This window comes from Schistocerca nitens, chromosome 1, assembly GCF_023898315.1.
Source record: "Schistocerca nitens isolate TAMUIC-IGC-003100 chromosome 1, iqSchNite1.1, whole genome shotgun sequence".
Classification (NCBI taxonomy): Eukaryota; Metazoa; Arthropoda; class Insecta; order Orthoptera; family Acrididae; genus Schistocerca; species Schistocerca nitens.
In genome coordinates, this window is record NC_064614.1 from 306,062,576 (window position 1) to 306,078,139 (window position 15,564).

A 15,564-nucleotide genomic window follows, 5' to 3' on the forward strand; every position below is an offset into this window, starting at 1 on the left:
TCTGTCCTGAGACGCCATGACCGGCCTCATTTGAACTCTTCTGTTGGGAGAGTTAATTTGGAGTTGGAACGGCTGCTTGGGTCGGGTGTGGGGGCTCATATTGGTGTGGTTCCTGTTGATCATCTCAGTAGGTGGGACTATACCAGGCACGGCCTACATCTCAACAGGAAAGGGAAGGGGAAACTGGCTGGGGTAATAGCAGGAAATTTAAGGGGGGGAGGCACTGCCATGAATGGTAAAATACCAGTGGTTACAGGTGTTGGAGCAGCACCTTTTTTAGGATAGGTAAGACAGAAAGATGTCAAGTTCTACGTGAGGTCAGAATTGAAAAAAATCTTCAGTTTAGGAAAGAAATTAAACAGCACAATTCTAGCACATTGGATCACCAATCACAGCTGTCAATTATAAATTTTCACCAATCACCAGAAATTTTATCTCCACCAAGTTGTATCTCAGTCCTAGGTAATTGCATTGATGAATTAAAGTCACCCAACCCAGTTGACATAATCTGCCTCTCTGAACACCATGTGACCACTGGTATAGGAACTAGGCCTAAGCACAATGAGAAACTCAGACAGGAGAGTACTGCAAATGTTAGAATAAGGAAAGGTTCTCATAAAAGTATAATTAAAAATAATGTAAGTATATTTCATCAAAATATTGGGAGTTTAAAGAATAAAGTAGATGAGCTTCTGGTTTGTTTAGAAGATTTAGAAGCTGAGAATGAAATAGATATACTATGCCTGTCTGAGCATCACATTGTTACTGATATGGATAAGGTAAATGTAAGTGGATATAAGCTCTCTGCACATGTAATGAGAGAAAATATGGAGAAAGGAGGAGTTGCCATATTTGTCAAAAGTTATCATTGTGCAAAAAGTATAGAAACAAAAAAGTTTTGTGTAGAGAAACATATAGAAGCATGTGCCTGTGAGCTTAAATTAAATAAAGGCACATTTATAATTGTAACTGTATATAGGTCCCCATCAGGAAATTTTCATCTATTTCTGAAAAATTTGGACTCCTTGTTGTGCTATCTGTCAGACAGGGGGAAGCAAATTATTATTTGTGGGGACTTCAATGTAGATTCTCTGAAAGAGGATAATAGGAAAAATGACCTCGAAGTATTACTCGGTTCTTTCAATTTGACACCTGTTATTGATTTTCCTACTCAGGTGGTAAAGGATAGCAGCTCACTGATAGATAACTTCTTTATAGACCAAGATAAGTTTAACCAGATAAATGCTCAGCCTGTTGAGAATGGTCTTTCTGATCATGGTGCACAGCTAGTTACAATATATGACATAGCTCCATTCAGCAATAATAAACAGTCCTCCAAAGTAGTACGTTCAGTCAACGATTTAACAATTGCAAATTTCAGGGAAAGCCTACAGCAGTTAGACTGGGATGAGGTGTACCATGAACCGGATGCCAATTTAAAATATAATTTATTTCATGACATTTTTGTAAATGCATTTGAAAACTGCTTCCCCAAGAAAATAGTTAAATATACTCGTAAGAAACCTTGTAACAAACCATGGCTTACTAAGGGTATAAAAATATCTTGTAACCGGAAAAGGGAAATGTATCTGACAGCAAGAAAGAGTAGTGACCCAGAAACTATCAAACATTATAAAAACTACTGTGTTATATTAAGAAAAGTTATTAAAAAATCCAGGAGTATGTGTATCATGTCTGAAATCAGCAACTCTGATAGTAAAATTAAAACAATTTGGAATATTATGAAAAGAGAAACAAGTCAACCAAGAGCAGAGGAAGACAGTATTACCATCAAATTGAATGAAAACTTTACGAACAAAAAGTCAGAAGTTGAAAATATTTTTAATAATCATTTTCTAAATGTTGTGGATATAGTAGGATCCAGGTGTTCATTAGAAGATGCTAGGCTGTTAATGGAAGAGACCATACCTATGCAATTTGATACAATTGAAATCTCACCCACTTCTCCCTCTGAAATTAGGAAAATAATAAACTTGCTTAAAAGCAAAAACTCACATGGAATTGATGGCATTTCCAGCAAAATACTAAAAGCTTGTTCTCATCAGATAAGTAAGATTCTCAGCCACCTGTGTAATAGCTCTCTGGAACAGGGCATTTTCCCTGATAGACTGAAATATGCTATTGTTATACCTTTGCATAAAAAGGGGGATAGATCTGATGTCAACAATTACCGTCCAATCTCCCTTCTAACAGCTTTATCCAAAATTTTTGAGAAAGTAATGTATTCAAGAGTAGCTTCACATATCTGTAAAAATGAAGTACTAACAAAATGTCAGTTTGGTTTCCAGAAAGGTTTTTCAACAGAAAATGCCATATATATTTTCACCAGTCAAATTTTGGATGATCTGAATAACCAAACACCACCCATTGGGATTTTTTGTAATCTCTCAAAGGCTTTTGATTGTGTAAATCATGAAATTCTGCTAGACAAGCTCAGGCATGAGTGGGACAGTGCACAAATGGTTTAATTCGTACCTAACTGGAAGAATGCAGAAAGTAGAAATAAGTAGTTCTCGTAACATGCAAAGATCAGCACATTCCTCAAACTGGGGAACTATCAAGAATGGGGTTCCACAAGGGTCAGTCTTGGGTCCTTTGTTGTTCTTACTACACTCCTGGAAATGGAAAAAAGAACACATTGACACCGGTGTGTCAGACCCACCATACTTGCTCCGGACACTGCGAGAGGGCTGTACAAGCAATGATCACACGCACGGCACAGCGGACACACCAGGAACCGCGGTGTTGGCCGTCGAATGGCGCTAGCTGCGCAGCATTTGTGCACCGCCGCCGTCAGTGTCAGCCAGTTTGCCTTGGCATACGGAGCTCCATCGCAGTCTTTAACACTGGTAGCATGCCGCGACAGCGTGGACGTGAACCGTATGTGCAGTTGACGGACTTTGAGCGAGGGCGTATAGTGGGCATGCGGGAGGCCGGGTGGATGTACCGCCGAATTGCTCAACACGTGGGGCGTGAGGTCTCCACAGTACATCGATGTTGTCGCCAGTGGTCGGCGGAAGGTGCACGTGCCCGTCGACCTGGGACCGGACCGCAGCGACGCACGGATGCACGCCAAGACCGTAGGATCCTACGCAGTGCCGTAGGGGACTGAACCGCCACTTCCCAGCAAATTAGGGACACTGTTGCTCCTGGGGTATCGGCGAGGACCATTCGCAACCGTCTCCATGAAGCTGGGCTACGGTCCCGCACACCGTTAGGCCGTCTTCCGCTCACGCCCCAACATCGTGCAGCCCGCCTCCAGTGGTGTCGCGACAGGCGTGAATGGAGGGATGAATGGAGACGTGTCGTCTTCAGCGATGAGAGTCGCTTCTGCCTTGGTGCCAATGATGGTCGTATGCGTGTTTGGCGCCGTGCAGGTGAGCGCCACAATCAGGACTGCATACGACCGAGGCACACAGGGCCAACACCCGGCATCATGGTGTGGGGAGCGATCTCCTACACTGGCCGTACACCACTGGTGATCGTCGAGGGGACACTGAGTAGTGCACGGTACATCCAAACCGTCATCGAACACATCGTTCTACCATTCCTAGACCGGCAAGGGAACTTGCTGTTCCAACAGGACAATGCACGTCCGCATGTATCCTGTGCCACCCAACGTGCTCTAGAAGGTGTAAGTCAACTACCCTGGCCAGCAAGATCTCCGGATCTGTCCCCCATTGAGCATGTTTGGGACTGGATGAAGCGTCGTCTCACGCGGTCTGCACGTCCAGCACGAACGCTGGTCCAACTGAGGCGCCAGGTGGAAATGGCATGGCAAGCCATTCCACAGGACTACATCCAGCATCTCTATGATCGTCTCCATGGGAGAATAGCAGCCTGCATTGCTGCGAAAGGTGGATATACACTGTACTAGTGCCGACATTGTGCATGCTCTGTTGCCTGTGTCTATGTGCCTGTGGTTCTGTCAGTGTGATAATGTGATGTATCTGACCCCAGGAATGTGTCAATAAAGTTTCCCCTTCCTGGGACAATGAATTCACGGTGTTCTTATTTCAATTTCCAGGAGTGTATATATTAATGACTTGCCACTCTATATTCATGAAGAGGCAAAGTTAGTTCTCTTTGCTGATGATACAAGTATAGTAATCACACCTGACAAACAAGAATTAACTGATGAAATTGTCAATACTGTCTTTCAGAAAATTACTAAGTGGTTCCTTGTAAACGGACTCTCACTGAATTTTGATAAGACACAGTACATACAGTTCCGTACAGTGAATGGTATGACGCCATTAATAAATATAGACCTTAATCAGAAGCATATAGCTAAGGTAGAATATTTCAAATTTTTAGGTGTGTCCATTGATGAGAGATTAAATTGGAAGAAACACATTGATGATCTGCTGAAACGTTTGAGTTGAGCTACTTATGCAATAAGGGTCATTGCAAATTTTGGTGATAAACATCTTAGTAAATTAGCTTACTACGCCTATTTTCACTCATTGCTTTCATATGGCATCATATTTTGGGGTAATTCATCACTGAGGAATAAAGTATTTATTGCACAAAAGCGTGTAATCAGAATAATAGCTGGAGTCCACCCAAGATCATCCTGCAGACATTTATTTAAGGATCTAGGGATATTCACAGTAGCTTCTCAGTATATATACTCTCTTATGAAATTTGTTATTAGCAACCAAACCCAATTCAAAAGTAATAGCAGTGTGCATAACTACAATACTAGGAGAAAGGATGATCTTCACTATTCAAGATTAAATGTAACTTTGGCACAGAAAGGGGTGAATTATACTGGCACTAAAGTCTTTGGTCACTTACCAAATAGTATCAAAAGTCTGACAGATAACCAACAAGTATTTAAGAAGAAATTAAAAGAATTTCTGAATGACAACTCCTTCTACTCCATAGAGGACTTTTAGATATAAATTAAGAAAAAAAAGAAAAAAATATTAAAAAAATAAAAATAAATAAAAACAAAAAACACAAAAAAATAAAGTTATTATATTAACTTAAGTATGTTATTAAATTAACCTAATTATGTCATGTATTGGAAAATTCAACTCGTTCCACATCATTACGAAATATCGTATTCATGATCCATGGAACTAGTATTAATCTAATCTAATCTAATCTAAACAGATCTAGGATAGATAGCTGAAGATACATAGTCTACTCAGATTGCTGCCCCTGGTCCTTGATGACATGATCTGTAGAGGTGAAATTAGAAATCCACATTTTCAGGAAGGCCCCTGTTGTTGTTTCTGCTAATATATCACTGACTGGCATTCCCTCTGGCCAATGTGTATATCTGTCTGTAGCTGTAAATATATAATGACATCCCTCTGACAGTGTAAGTGGGTCCACAGGGTCAATGTGAATGCGAGAGAAACAATTTTTTTGCATTGGGAAGTTCTTCCATTGGCTTGTCTGAACAATGTCAAAAATTGCTACTCACCATATAGCGGAGATGATGAGTTGTGATAGGCACAACAAAAAGATTCACACAATTAAAGCTTTCAGCCATTAAGGCCTTTGTCTTCAGCTCTCTGAGACTGCAGATGTGTGTGCAAGTCGCGTTATCGAAAAAGATCTCTGCCCAAACTTTAAATATGTCTGCTTGTGTCTGTATATGTGTGGATTGATATGTGTGTGTGTGCGCGAGTGTATACCTGTCCTTTTTTCCCCCTAAGGTAAGTCTTTCCGCTCCCGGGATTGGAATGACTCCTTACCCTCTCCCTTAAAACCCACATCCTTTCGTCTTTCCCTCTCCTTCCCTCTTTCCTGATGAGGCAACAGTTTGTTGCGAAAGCTTGAATTTTGTGTGTGTGTTTGTGTTTGTTTGTGTGTCTATCGACCTGCCAGCGCTTTCGTTCGGTAAGTCACATCATCTTTGTTTTTAGATATATTTTTCCCACGTGGAATGTTTCCCTCTATTTTTTATATATATATATATATATATATATATATATATATATATATATATATATATATATATATATGGATGTGTGTGTGTGTGTGCGAGTGTATACCTGTCCTTTTTTCCCCCTAAGGTAAGTCTTTCCGCTCCCGGGATTGGAATGACTCCTTACCCTCTCCCTTAAAACCCACATCCTTTCGTCTTTCCCTCTCCTTCCCTCTTTCCTGATGAGGCAACAGTTTGTTGCGAAAGCTTGAATTTTGTGTGTATATTTGTGTTTGTTTGTGTGTCTATCGACCTGCCAGCGCTTTTGTTTGGTAAGTCTCATCATCTTTCTTTTTAGATATATTTTTTCCACGTGGAATGTTTCCCTCTGTTATATTCATATATATATATATATATATATATATATATATATATATATATATATATATATATATATATATATAACAGAGGGAAAACAAAGATGATGTGACTTAACAATAAAAGTGCTGGCAGGTCGATAGACACACAAAAAAACACAAACATACACACAAAATTCAAGCTTTCGCAACCAACGGTTGCTTCGTCAGGAAAGAGGGAAGGATAGGGGAAGATGAAAGGATGTGGGTTTTAAGGGAGAGGGTAAGGACTCATTCCAATCCCGGGAGCGGAAAGACTTACCTTAGGGGGAAAAAAAGGACAGGTATACACTCGCACACACAAGCAGACATTTGTAAAGGCAAAGGGTTTGGGCAGAGATGTCAGTCGAGGCGGAAGTACAGAGGCAAAGATGTTGTTGAAAGACAGGTGAGGTACGAGCGGCAGCAAATTGAAATTAGCAGAGATTGAGGCCTGGCAGGTAACGAGAAGAGAGGCCTGTCCTTTTTGCCCCCTAAGGTAAGTCTTTCCGCTCCCGGGATTGGAATGACTCCTTACCCTCTCCCTTAAAACCCACATCCTTTCATCTTCCCCTCTCCTTCCCTCCTTCCCGACGAAGCAACCATTGGTTGCGAAAGCTAGAATTTTGTGGTATGAATGTGTTTGTTTGTGTTTCTATCGACCTGCCAGCACTTTCGTATGGTAAGTCACATCATCTTTGTATATATATATATATATATATATATATATATATATATATATATATATATATATATAGAGGGAAACATTCCACGTGGGAAAAATATATCTAAAAACAAGATGATGTGACTTACCAAATGAAAGTGCTGGCAGGTCGACAGACACACAAACAAACACAAACATACACACAAAATTCTAGCTTTCGCAACCAACGGTTGCTTCATCAGGAAAGAGGGAAGGAGAGGGAAAGATGAAAGGATGTGGGTTTTAAGGGAGAGGGTAAGGAGTCATTCCAATCCCGGGAGTGGAAAGACTTACTTTGGGGGAAAAAAGGACAGGTATACACTCGCACACACACACACACACACACATATCCATCCGCACATACACAGACACAAGCAGACATTTGTTATATATATATATATATATATATATATATATATATATATATATATAGAGAGAGAGAGAGAGAGAGAGAGAGAGAGAGAGAGTGCTGTTGACAAAGACCTTAATGGCCAAAAGCTTTAATCGTGTGAATCTTTTTGTTGTGCCTATCATGACTCAGCATCTCTGCTGTATGGTGAATAGCAACTTTCCTTCTCTGGAATTGTTACATTTCATCCTGGATTTTCCATTGTTTGATCACTGTCAAAAATTGCTCTTCATAGCATTTCAAGCAGGAATGATCTGCATGAGGGTCTAGACATGTCATACAAAATAAGGTCCTTTGTGCCTAGAAACTGCACTTGTTTCAAGCTGAAGAACTGTCTTGCAAATATTTTTGAATCTGCTCATCTGTAGCTCGTGCTGCCTTGAGCTGATAACAATTTATTGAGATAGACATTGCACCAACTCTAGAGAGAGAGAAAAAGAGAGAGAGAGAGAGAGAGAGAGAGAGAGAGAGAGAGAGAGAGAATTTTCCAGTACACTCTAGGTGGAACTTGCAGGTTGAACAACCTTCATTGCAAACGTGATTGGTTCACGATCTGTGTAGACTCTAAATGGTCTAGTTTCAGCATAAGAGCGAAAGCATCATATAGCTACACAAACGGCCAGCAGCTCGTGATTGAATGCACTCTAATTAGTTTGGACCTCAGTCAGCTTCTGGAAGAAAAACCCCAAAGATTTCAAACTATTCGGTACATATTGATGGATAACCCAATAACCTCTTGTCTGGCATCCACTACTATCACTAATGGTACATTATGTACTGTCTGGGATAAGATGATTGCTTTTTGCAAACTAGCCCTTACCTTTTCAAAGATGTGCTGCATCATGGGCACCCGTGGCAGGGGATGCATGACATTGATCCTTCTGTCAGTGGCACCTGTACCTCTGCTGCTCTGGGTAGGCCATGTTGATAAAAGTTGACCATCCACAAGTATCTCCTTAACTGCTGTTAATCTGCTGGCTGAGAAATGTTCTTAATGACCTTTATCTTCTCTCTGTGATGGCAAATACCAGCAGCTGAGACAGTATGGCTGAGAAATGGCAGATGGTTTTGACGCAGAACACATTTTGCCTCATTTGTCACCAGACCATATTTACATATCCTGTCATACACTACCTTAAGTTAGTCCTCATGTAATTCAGCTGTCTTTGAAAATATCAAAATATTGTCAAGGTAGATGAAGCAGAAATCCAAACCCCTCAGCACTTTATCTACAAATCTCTGTCATGACTGAGCCATTTTCTTTAAACCAAATGGCACGCATAGGTATTCAAAGACAAGAAAAGGTGTTATCACAGCAATTTGTAAGTATCTTCTTCTGGACCAAATCTAGTTATAAACCTTCTTGTAGTCCACCACGCTGAAGATTGTAACTGTGGCTAAAACATTCAAGAAATCCCTTAGGTTAGGAATGGGATAGAGGTTGGGGATTGTTCATGTGTTTAGAGTGCTGTAATCCCTGCAGGGCTTAAAGATGCTGTCCTCCTTTTTAACTAGATGTAATGTTGATGTCCAAGAGCTGTTAGACCTCTGTGTGATGCCCGTTTGTAACATCTCTTCAAATCCTCCTTTCGCTAGCGAGAAATGGTCAGGTGATAGTCTCCATGGCCATCAAGAAAATGTTTAGCCGGGTGGTGCCTTAATATACTGCAACATGGTATGCAGTACTTTCTATAACTGGCTGACAACCTCTTGTCTCACTTGTGGACTAACAATTACTGGGCGAGGTGATGGCATTGCTAGCACTTCTTCCTATAGTACCCATTACCACTTCACTGTCCATCTTAATTTGTGTTATTCTTAGCTGTATTTCCAGTCATTGATGGTGTATGAAGTCTGAACCTAGTATCGGTTCAGTAATGTCTGCCAGTATGAAACTTCAGTTGACCATTTTACTGAAGCCCAGGTCCACTCTTGCATGGCACTCACTGTAAGCTATGAACAGTGAGTTGTTAACTGCTGTAAGGTGGAGAATTGCACCTGCTGCTCCAGTCTTACTTTGCCTGAATGGCAGCGCATTTAGATCTGAGCCCAAATCAGTAAGGTAGCCCCGATCTGCCTTCCTATCTTTCATGTACAAACATAGTGATAATGTGAACAGACATGCTTGGTTCACTGTTATGTGTGAATGTGGTCAATCTGTCGTGAATAAATGGGCCAACTGTGAGTGCTGGGTCTCGGTTACTCTTGACTGTACCACAGCTGGTGTCGTGGAGTAGTGACAACTCTCCTATCTACACTTTGGTACTCTTGTGGAACAATGCAGCCTGCTGCATCTACTACAGGCTGCTGAGGCCTTTTGGGAATGTGAATCTCATAACCTAATCGCAAAATGCTTGTAGTACCAATGCACTCAGTAAGTTTGTCCTCCTTGTACTATCTGGCCGTCTGTTTGATTCTGCTGACCAAAATGAATACAAACATCACCCCCCCCCTCCCCCTTTCTTTACCTTTCCTTCCGCAAGTCTGCTTATTCATCTCCAGTGCCAACAATTGCCTCTGAATGGCATCCATCTGGTATTTCAGACTTTGGAGCTGCTCACTGATGTTCGTCTGTTGCTCATCTGATCTTCCCAAGTTGGTGTCAACAGTTACCTGTGCCAACACCGAAGTGCTCACATGCCCCAGTATAGCATGCGCCTTGTCTGCTAGTGCAAGCATAGAATCAGTGTCACTCTTGCCACATGACACCATCACCATTATCACTGAAAACAATAACTGCATTAGCAATACATGCTGAAGTTTTTTGTCTTCCATTGCTTCCCCTTCCACTACGCTCCTCAGATGTCACCAGAATTCAGATGTTGTTCTATTGTTGATACACTCAAATTGAAGAACTTGCTGCAGCCCATGGTCCACTGATTTACACACCCAGCTGAGCATAATGTCCTTCAAGTTAAGATAACATTGTTGTGAGGGTGGTTTTAAAATAACATCGGACACCATTTCAACTGCTTGGACAGCCAAGCTGCCAACCACCACAACAAACTTTGTGCAACTGTTAGTAACGTTGGTTCATGTAAACACCAAACCTGGCACTGTGAACCATAGTTTAGGCTTGTCCAGGAGGAACTTCAATATTTGTATTTTCATTTTCGTGGTGGAAATATGTTAGACTCAGGGCAAAAACTATATGCCATATTGAACATTTGTTGGTACAAACTCATATCATCTCATGCTGCAACTCAATTTTTCTCATCCCTCATCTGCTTCTATAGAGCCTTTATTATGCATAACAGTTGTCCTTCTATCTGGCTTCGCTATTTCACTTTGTATATTGCTTGAGGTATCTGCTTTGTGTTGTAATTTTGGAGACACCAATTTGTAGGCAGTTTCCATTACTTCAGCCATAAATATACAGAGACAGACATGAACTCGAGTTAATCAGACTGGAGCTTGACAACCAACAGTAAACAGAGAACTGTCAAATTAGAACAAAGAGTAAACATAACAAGGCAAACCCAGCTGGTAGGCCAAAGAAGAATGCCAGGTGGTTATAATTAAAAAGCATTTACTCATAGAGGTCCTGTGTGGGCTGTAATCATCATATGACAACAAAACTTGGTAGATATGCTAATGTGTTAATGCAGAGCTGATTTTCACTGAAAAAACCAATTAGTTCCAGTTGCGGCCACTGGGCACAAATCAAGTGCCGTACATTGTATTACAGTGTGACATCCACAGTGTCTTTCTATAAACTGTAATATGAGTGAACAATATGACTATCGAGAAGAGAGAGCATGTGCTGTTAGTGAAACTGTTTTATGTGAACATCAGCAATTATAGGGCTGCACTGAGAGAGTATAGCCAACTGATAGATGTGAGGAGGGGCTCAATGTTATTTAATGGTTTAAAGTAGGTCATACTGACATTTGAAAACAAGGGTGAGCTTGGTGTGGCACCTGCAAGACGAAGGTGTCCTGTCCCAGTGGAAGTTCATCCCATGGTCAACAGTAAGGGAGCTTTGTGATCTGTTTTACATTGGTACCTGAACAAGATCCAGACAGTGCAGCAGCTGAAACCTCATTATCTGCAGCAACATTCCGAATTTGCTCTTCAGCTTCTGAGATGGATCAAAGCTGATCGTATGTGGCTGGGCAATACTCTATAGAGTGATGAGGGACATTTACATTATGGGGTGCAGTGAATAAATAGAACTGCTGCTGAATTTGGGGTACTGTTAAATCATGTGTCATGCAAAAAGAGCCATTGCACTTGCCCTATGTGACTCTGTAGAGTGGATTCACAATGACATGTATTCCTGGTCTGTTCTTCTCTGAAGAGAATACACCCAGATGGCCTGTCAGGTGTACAATAACATATGTATGTTATCGAGACATCCTCTAGTACAGCACATGATTCCTGCTTTGGAAAAGCGCAAATGTGTGCAAGATGGGGCAATGCCTCATGTTGCTCACCCAGTGAAAGATCTACTTAATGGAACCTTCCTTGAGCCTGTTGTCTCCACAGGCTTTCCAGAAGAATGGCCTGAAAGATCACCTGATCTGAATCCATTTGACCTTTGACTCTTGCGAAATCTAAAAGAAAGCGTTTACCATGGGCAAATCAGTCTCCACCTGATCTAAAGCCCAGTAAACAGGAAAACAGTACTCATATTACCCTGGAACTGCTGCAAACAACTGTTGATCACATCATTTTACAAATGCAGTGTCTCATCGATGTCTCCGGTCCTCTATTGAACAAACTGTGTAAGTGGCAGTTAATAATAAAATCAGTATTATGCTGTTTCACTTGTTTGACCTTTTCTGTCCACATCTCATTCCTAATCCATCACATATGGAAACATTTCTTTATGTCTTTCCTGCATTCACAGTGCCAGATTTGCACTTAGTGTCCAAAACTGGAACCAATTTTTTTTTACAGTGTAAATCAGTTCTGCATTAACACATTAGAATATCTACCAAGTTTCACCGCCATACAATGATTACAGCTTACACTGGACCTCTGTGAGTAGCTGCACTCCAATTATTACCAAACGGTATACACATTCTGTCAATGAATAAGATGCTTTCCAAAATAGTAACGAACTTCTCATGCAAGTTCTGCAGACTAATAGAGAGAGTAACCATAAGTAAGAAATTAAAAAATTGGTATCTTCAATTGGTCCAAAGCCATCAAAAATTGAGAGATTTAATTGTGACAAGTGAGAAAAATGTCAAGACTTCACTAATAGAAGTTCTTAAGTGTAGGAACAAAGAACTTCAAGAAGAAATTGGTGGAAAGCAGCACACCTCCCCCCCCCCCCCCCCCCCCCACTCGCCCTCCCAAAAGAAAAGTTGAGGATGAGTCTCATAGACTAAAAAAGGGGATTTTGTAGAACACAGAATGTTGTATGAAGAAATAACAACAAATTTGTTCATGTGGAAGAAGAAATAAGTTAGTGAAATAATAGAAACAAATGATCAGTGGAGTTCAAAGTCATTTTAATGAGTTACAACAACAAACTGATCAAATGGTTGCGTTCCTAAAAAAAGTGTAACTACCCCAATTTTGAAAGGGACAAAGAGAAACTGCATGGAGAAACTGCACCAAGCTAAACAGAAAGAAGTTATTGTTGCTGACACCAGCATTGTGAGTGATAATTAGACATATGCAGAGTAGCGCACATAAAACCGGCTCCTGCGCTGAAAGGAATATGAATGAAGAAAATCAAGTAATCATTGCTTTCTTACATTTTTATTTTACAGTTTTATTATTAACTATGTAATTAACAGTTTAAGTAACAGATTTACTTTTATTAGTTTAATAAACATATTTTAGAAAGGAATTTAAAGTCTGTGTTCAAAATGTTCTCCGCCAACATCCAAGCAAAGTTATGCACGTCGAAGCATGTTAAGGAAAACACTTTTCAGTACTCTTTGAGGAATGTTCGAAATTTCTTCACATATGTTGTTTTTTAATGTGTCAAGTGTTCTGGGATTGTTGCGGTAGACTCTACCCTTTAGAAATCCCCAGCGGTAAAAGTGACATGGTGACACGTTGGGAGAGCGGTATGGCCACAAGCCCTAACTAATGGTCCTCTCTTCTGTAAAATCAGTATGCATACGAGCTAATGACAAATCTGATGTATGAGAAGTTGCCCCATCTTGATGGAAATATGCACAACATTTTTCATTTGGAGTTAACAGAGCCAAAAATTCATTGAAGATTTGCAAGTAAACGTGTGTTGACAGTTTCATTAAAGAACAATGGCCCGATAATTCTGTTACCAGATACAGCACACCATACACCAGTTTTAAATTGTGTAACGGCTGTTGCAGTATTCCATGGGGATTCTCTGTAGCCCAGTGTCTTGTGTTCTGTGAATCAACGTAAACCGACAAATGAAACAAAGCTTCTTCCACCGAAAAAAGGAGGAAAGGATCAAGATGTCCCCCAGCGATATTTTCCAGCAACTAATTACAGTAATGTGTACGCTTACCCTTGTCTTCTTCTTTTATTTACTGAACAACACTCACACGATAACGTTTCATTTTTAAGCCATGAAGGATGCTTTGACATGACCTGCGAGATATTCCACACTGCTGTGATAACCGTCGTGTTGACTTGTAGGGACTTCTTTCAATGGGTGCCATCATGTTTGCCACAATGTCAGATGTATGTACAGTCAGTGCCTTATTTCTCTTTGAATTAACAACACTGCCTGTCGAACGCCACTTTCTCACTAGATCCTGAATCACTGATTTTGCAGGAATATTACTTTCAGGAAACTTTTCATGAAAAGTGTCACGAACAACTTTAATGGATTCAGACCGCACATATTCTTCAACAATGAACACACGTTCTTCAGTGGAGTAAGGCATGACAATGAAGTACACAGTTTGTAATGACTGCTTTCCATATGAACTACTCACATGCTACTGCTGTTGGAAGGTGGCAAAGAAATTGACAAGCTAGTAATGCTACTCATGCGTGTTCACATTCTGGTTCGCGCCGGTTTTAAGTGGGCCATTCTGTACAAGTGTGTGTAAATTTCAATCAGTCCAGCCGTTGGGCAATATACACCTGGTTACCTTTGTAAAAGGATTTAGAGTTGTAAATTAGAATGAATGGAAGAAAATGAGTTATTGTGTTGGGTTTATGCAAAGACAAATGCATTCTGGGTAGTAGGTTGATCGATGAATACAAGAACTTTGAACAATTGAAAGACACATTTCTGAAAAAGTGTTGGTCATAAATAAATAATGGGCTGTGAATTTGTCACTCTTGAAACGGAGCAGTTACACTTGTCAAGATGGAATGATGAAAGGATTTGTCAGAAAATATTGAGACAAGAATGCACAGCCACCTAACCCAGTACGTGAGAAAGAATTGATGAAGATTTTGATTCAAAGTTAGCATTGGCCATGAGTGGTGACAAGTCAGGAGAGCGGGGTGGCCACAAGCCCTTACTATTGGTCCTTTCTTCTGTAAAATCAGTATGCACCAGGATGTGGAGAAATTATATGATGGGTAAGGTAAAAATGATGACAGAAGATGATAGCTGGAGGAATGAAGGAGGCAGAAGAGAGAATAGCGAGCACAGCCTTGAACAGAGGCAAAGCAACCCTGGCGATTTCTGTAACTACAAGGCACACAGGAACAACAATTATCAGGGAGAGTACTGTATATGTGTTATAATTTTGACGACTGCCTCACACATAATGATTGTGACAATCACAGGAATGATGAAGAAACAAGATATTCCGGAGATCAACTAGTAAAGGGAGGATACTGATGAACTGATCGTCATGAATTTATGAATAATAGGGGGTCATCAACCCTGTCACTAGAAAGGAGTAATCATGGAGAATGCATGCCATTGCTTCAAGAACTAGAGTACAGAAAGAAGTTTTTAACAGGGCCCACCTAAGAGCGAATACTGTAGACACACCTGTACCAACCTTGATCATACGGTTTGAACACCAGAGGGACGTAAGGCAAGATCTATTTAAAACAAAAAACATTCATACATAGTAAAGAGTTGTTAATGCCTATTTTAGAGACTGAGATGTATGGAATAACCCTGGGTTCAGTGTGAGGCGGCGGTGGGGTGAGTGGACTGCTGTGGTCTGTTGTGGGGTTGTGAACCACTGAGGGCTATGGCAGGACGAAGCCTCTCTGTTGTTTCTAG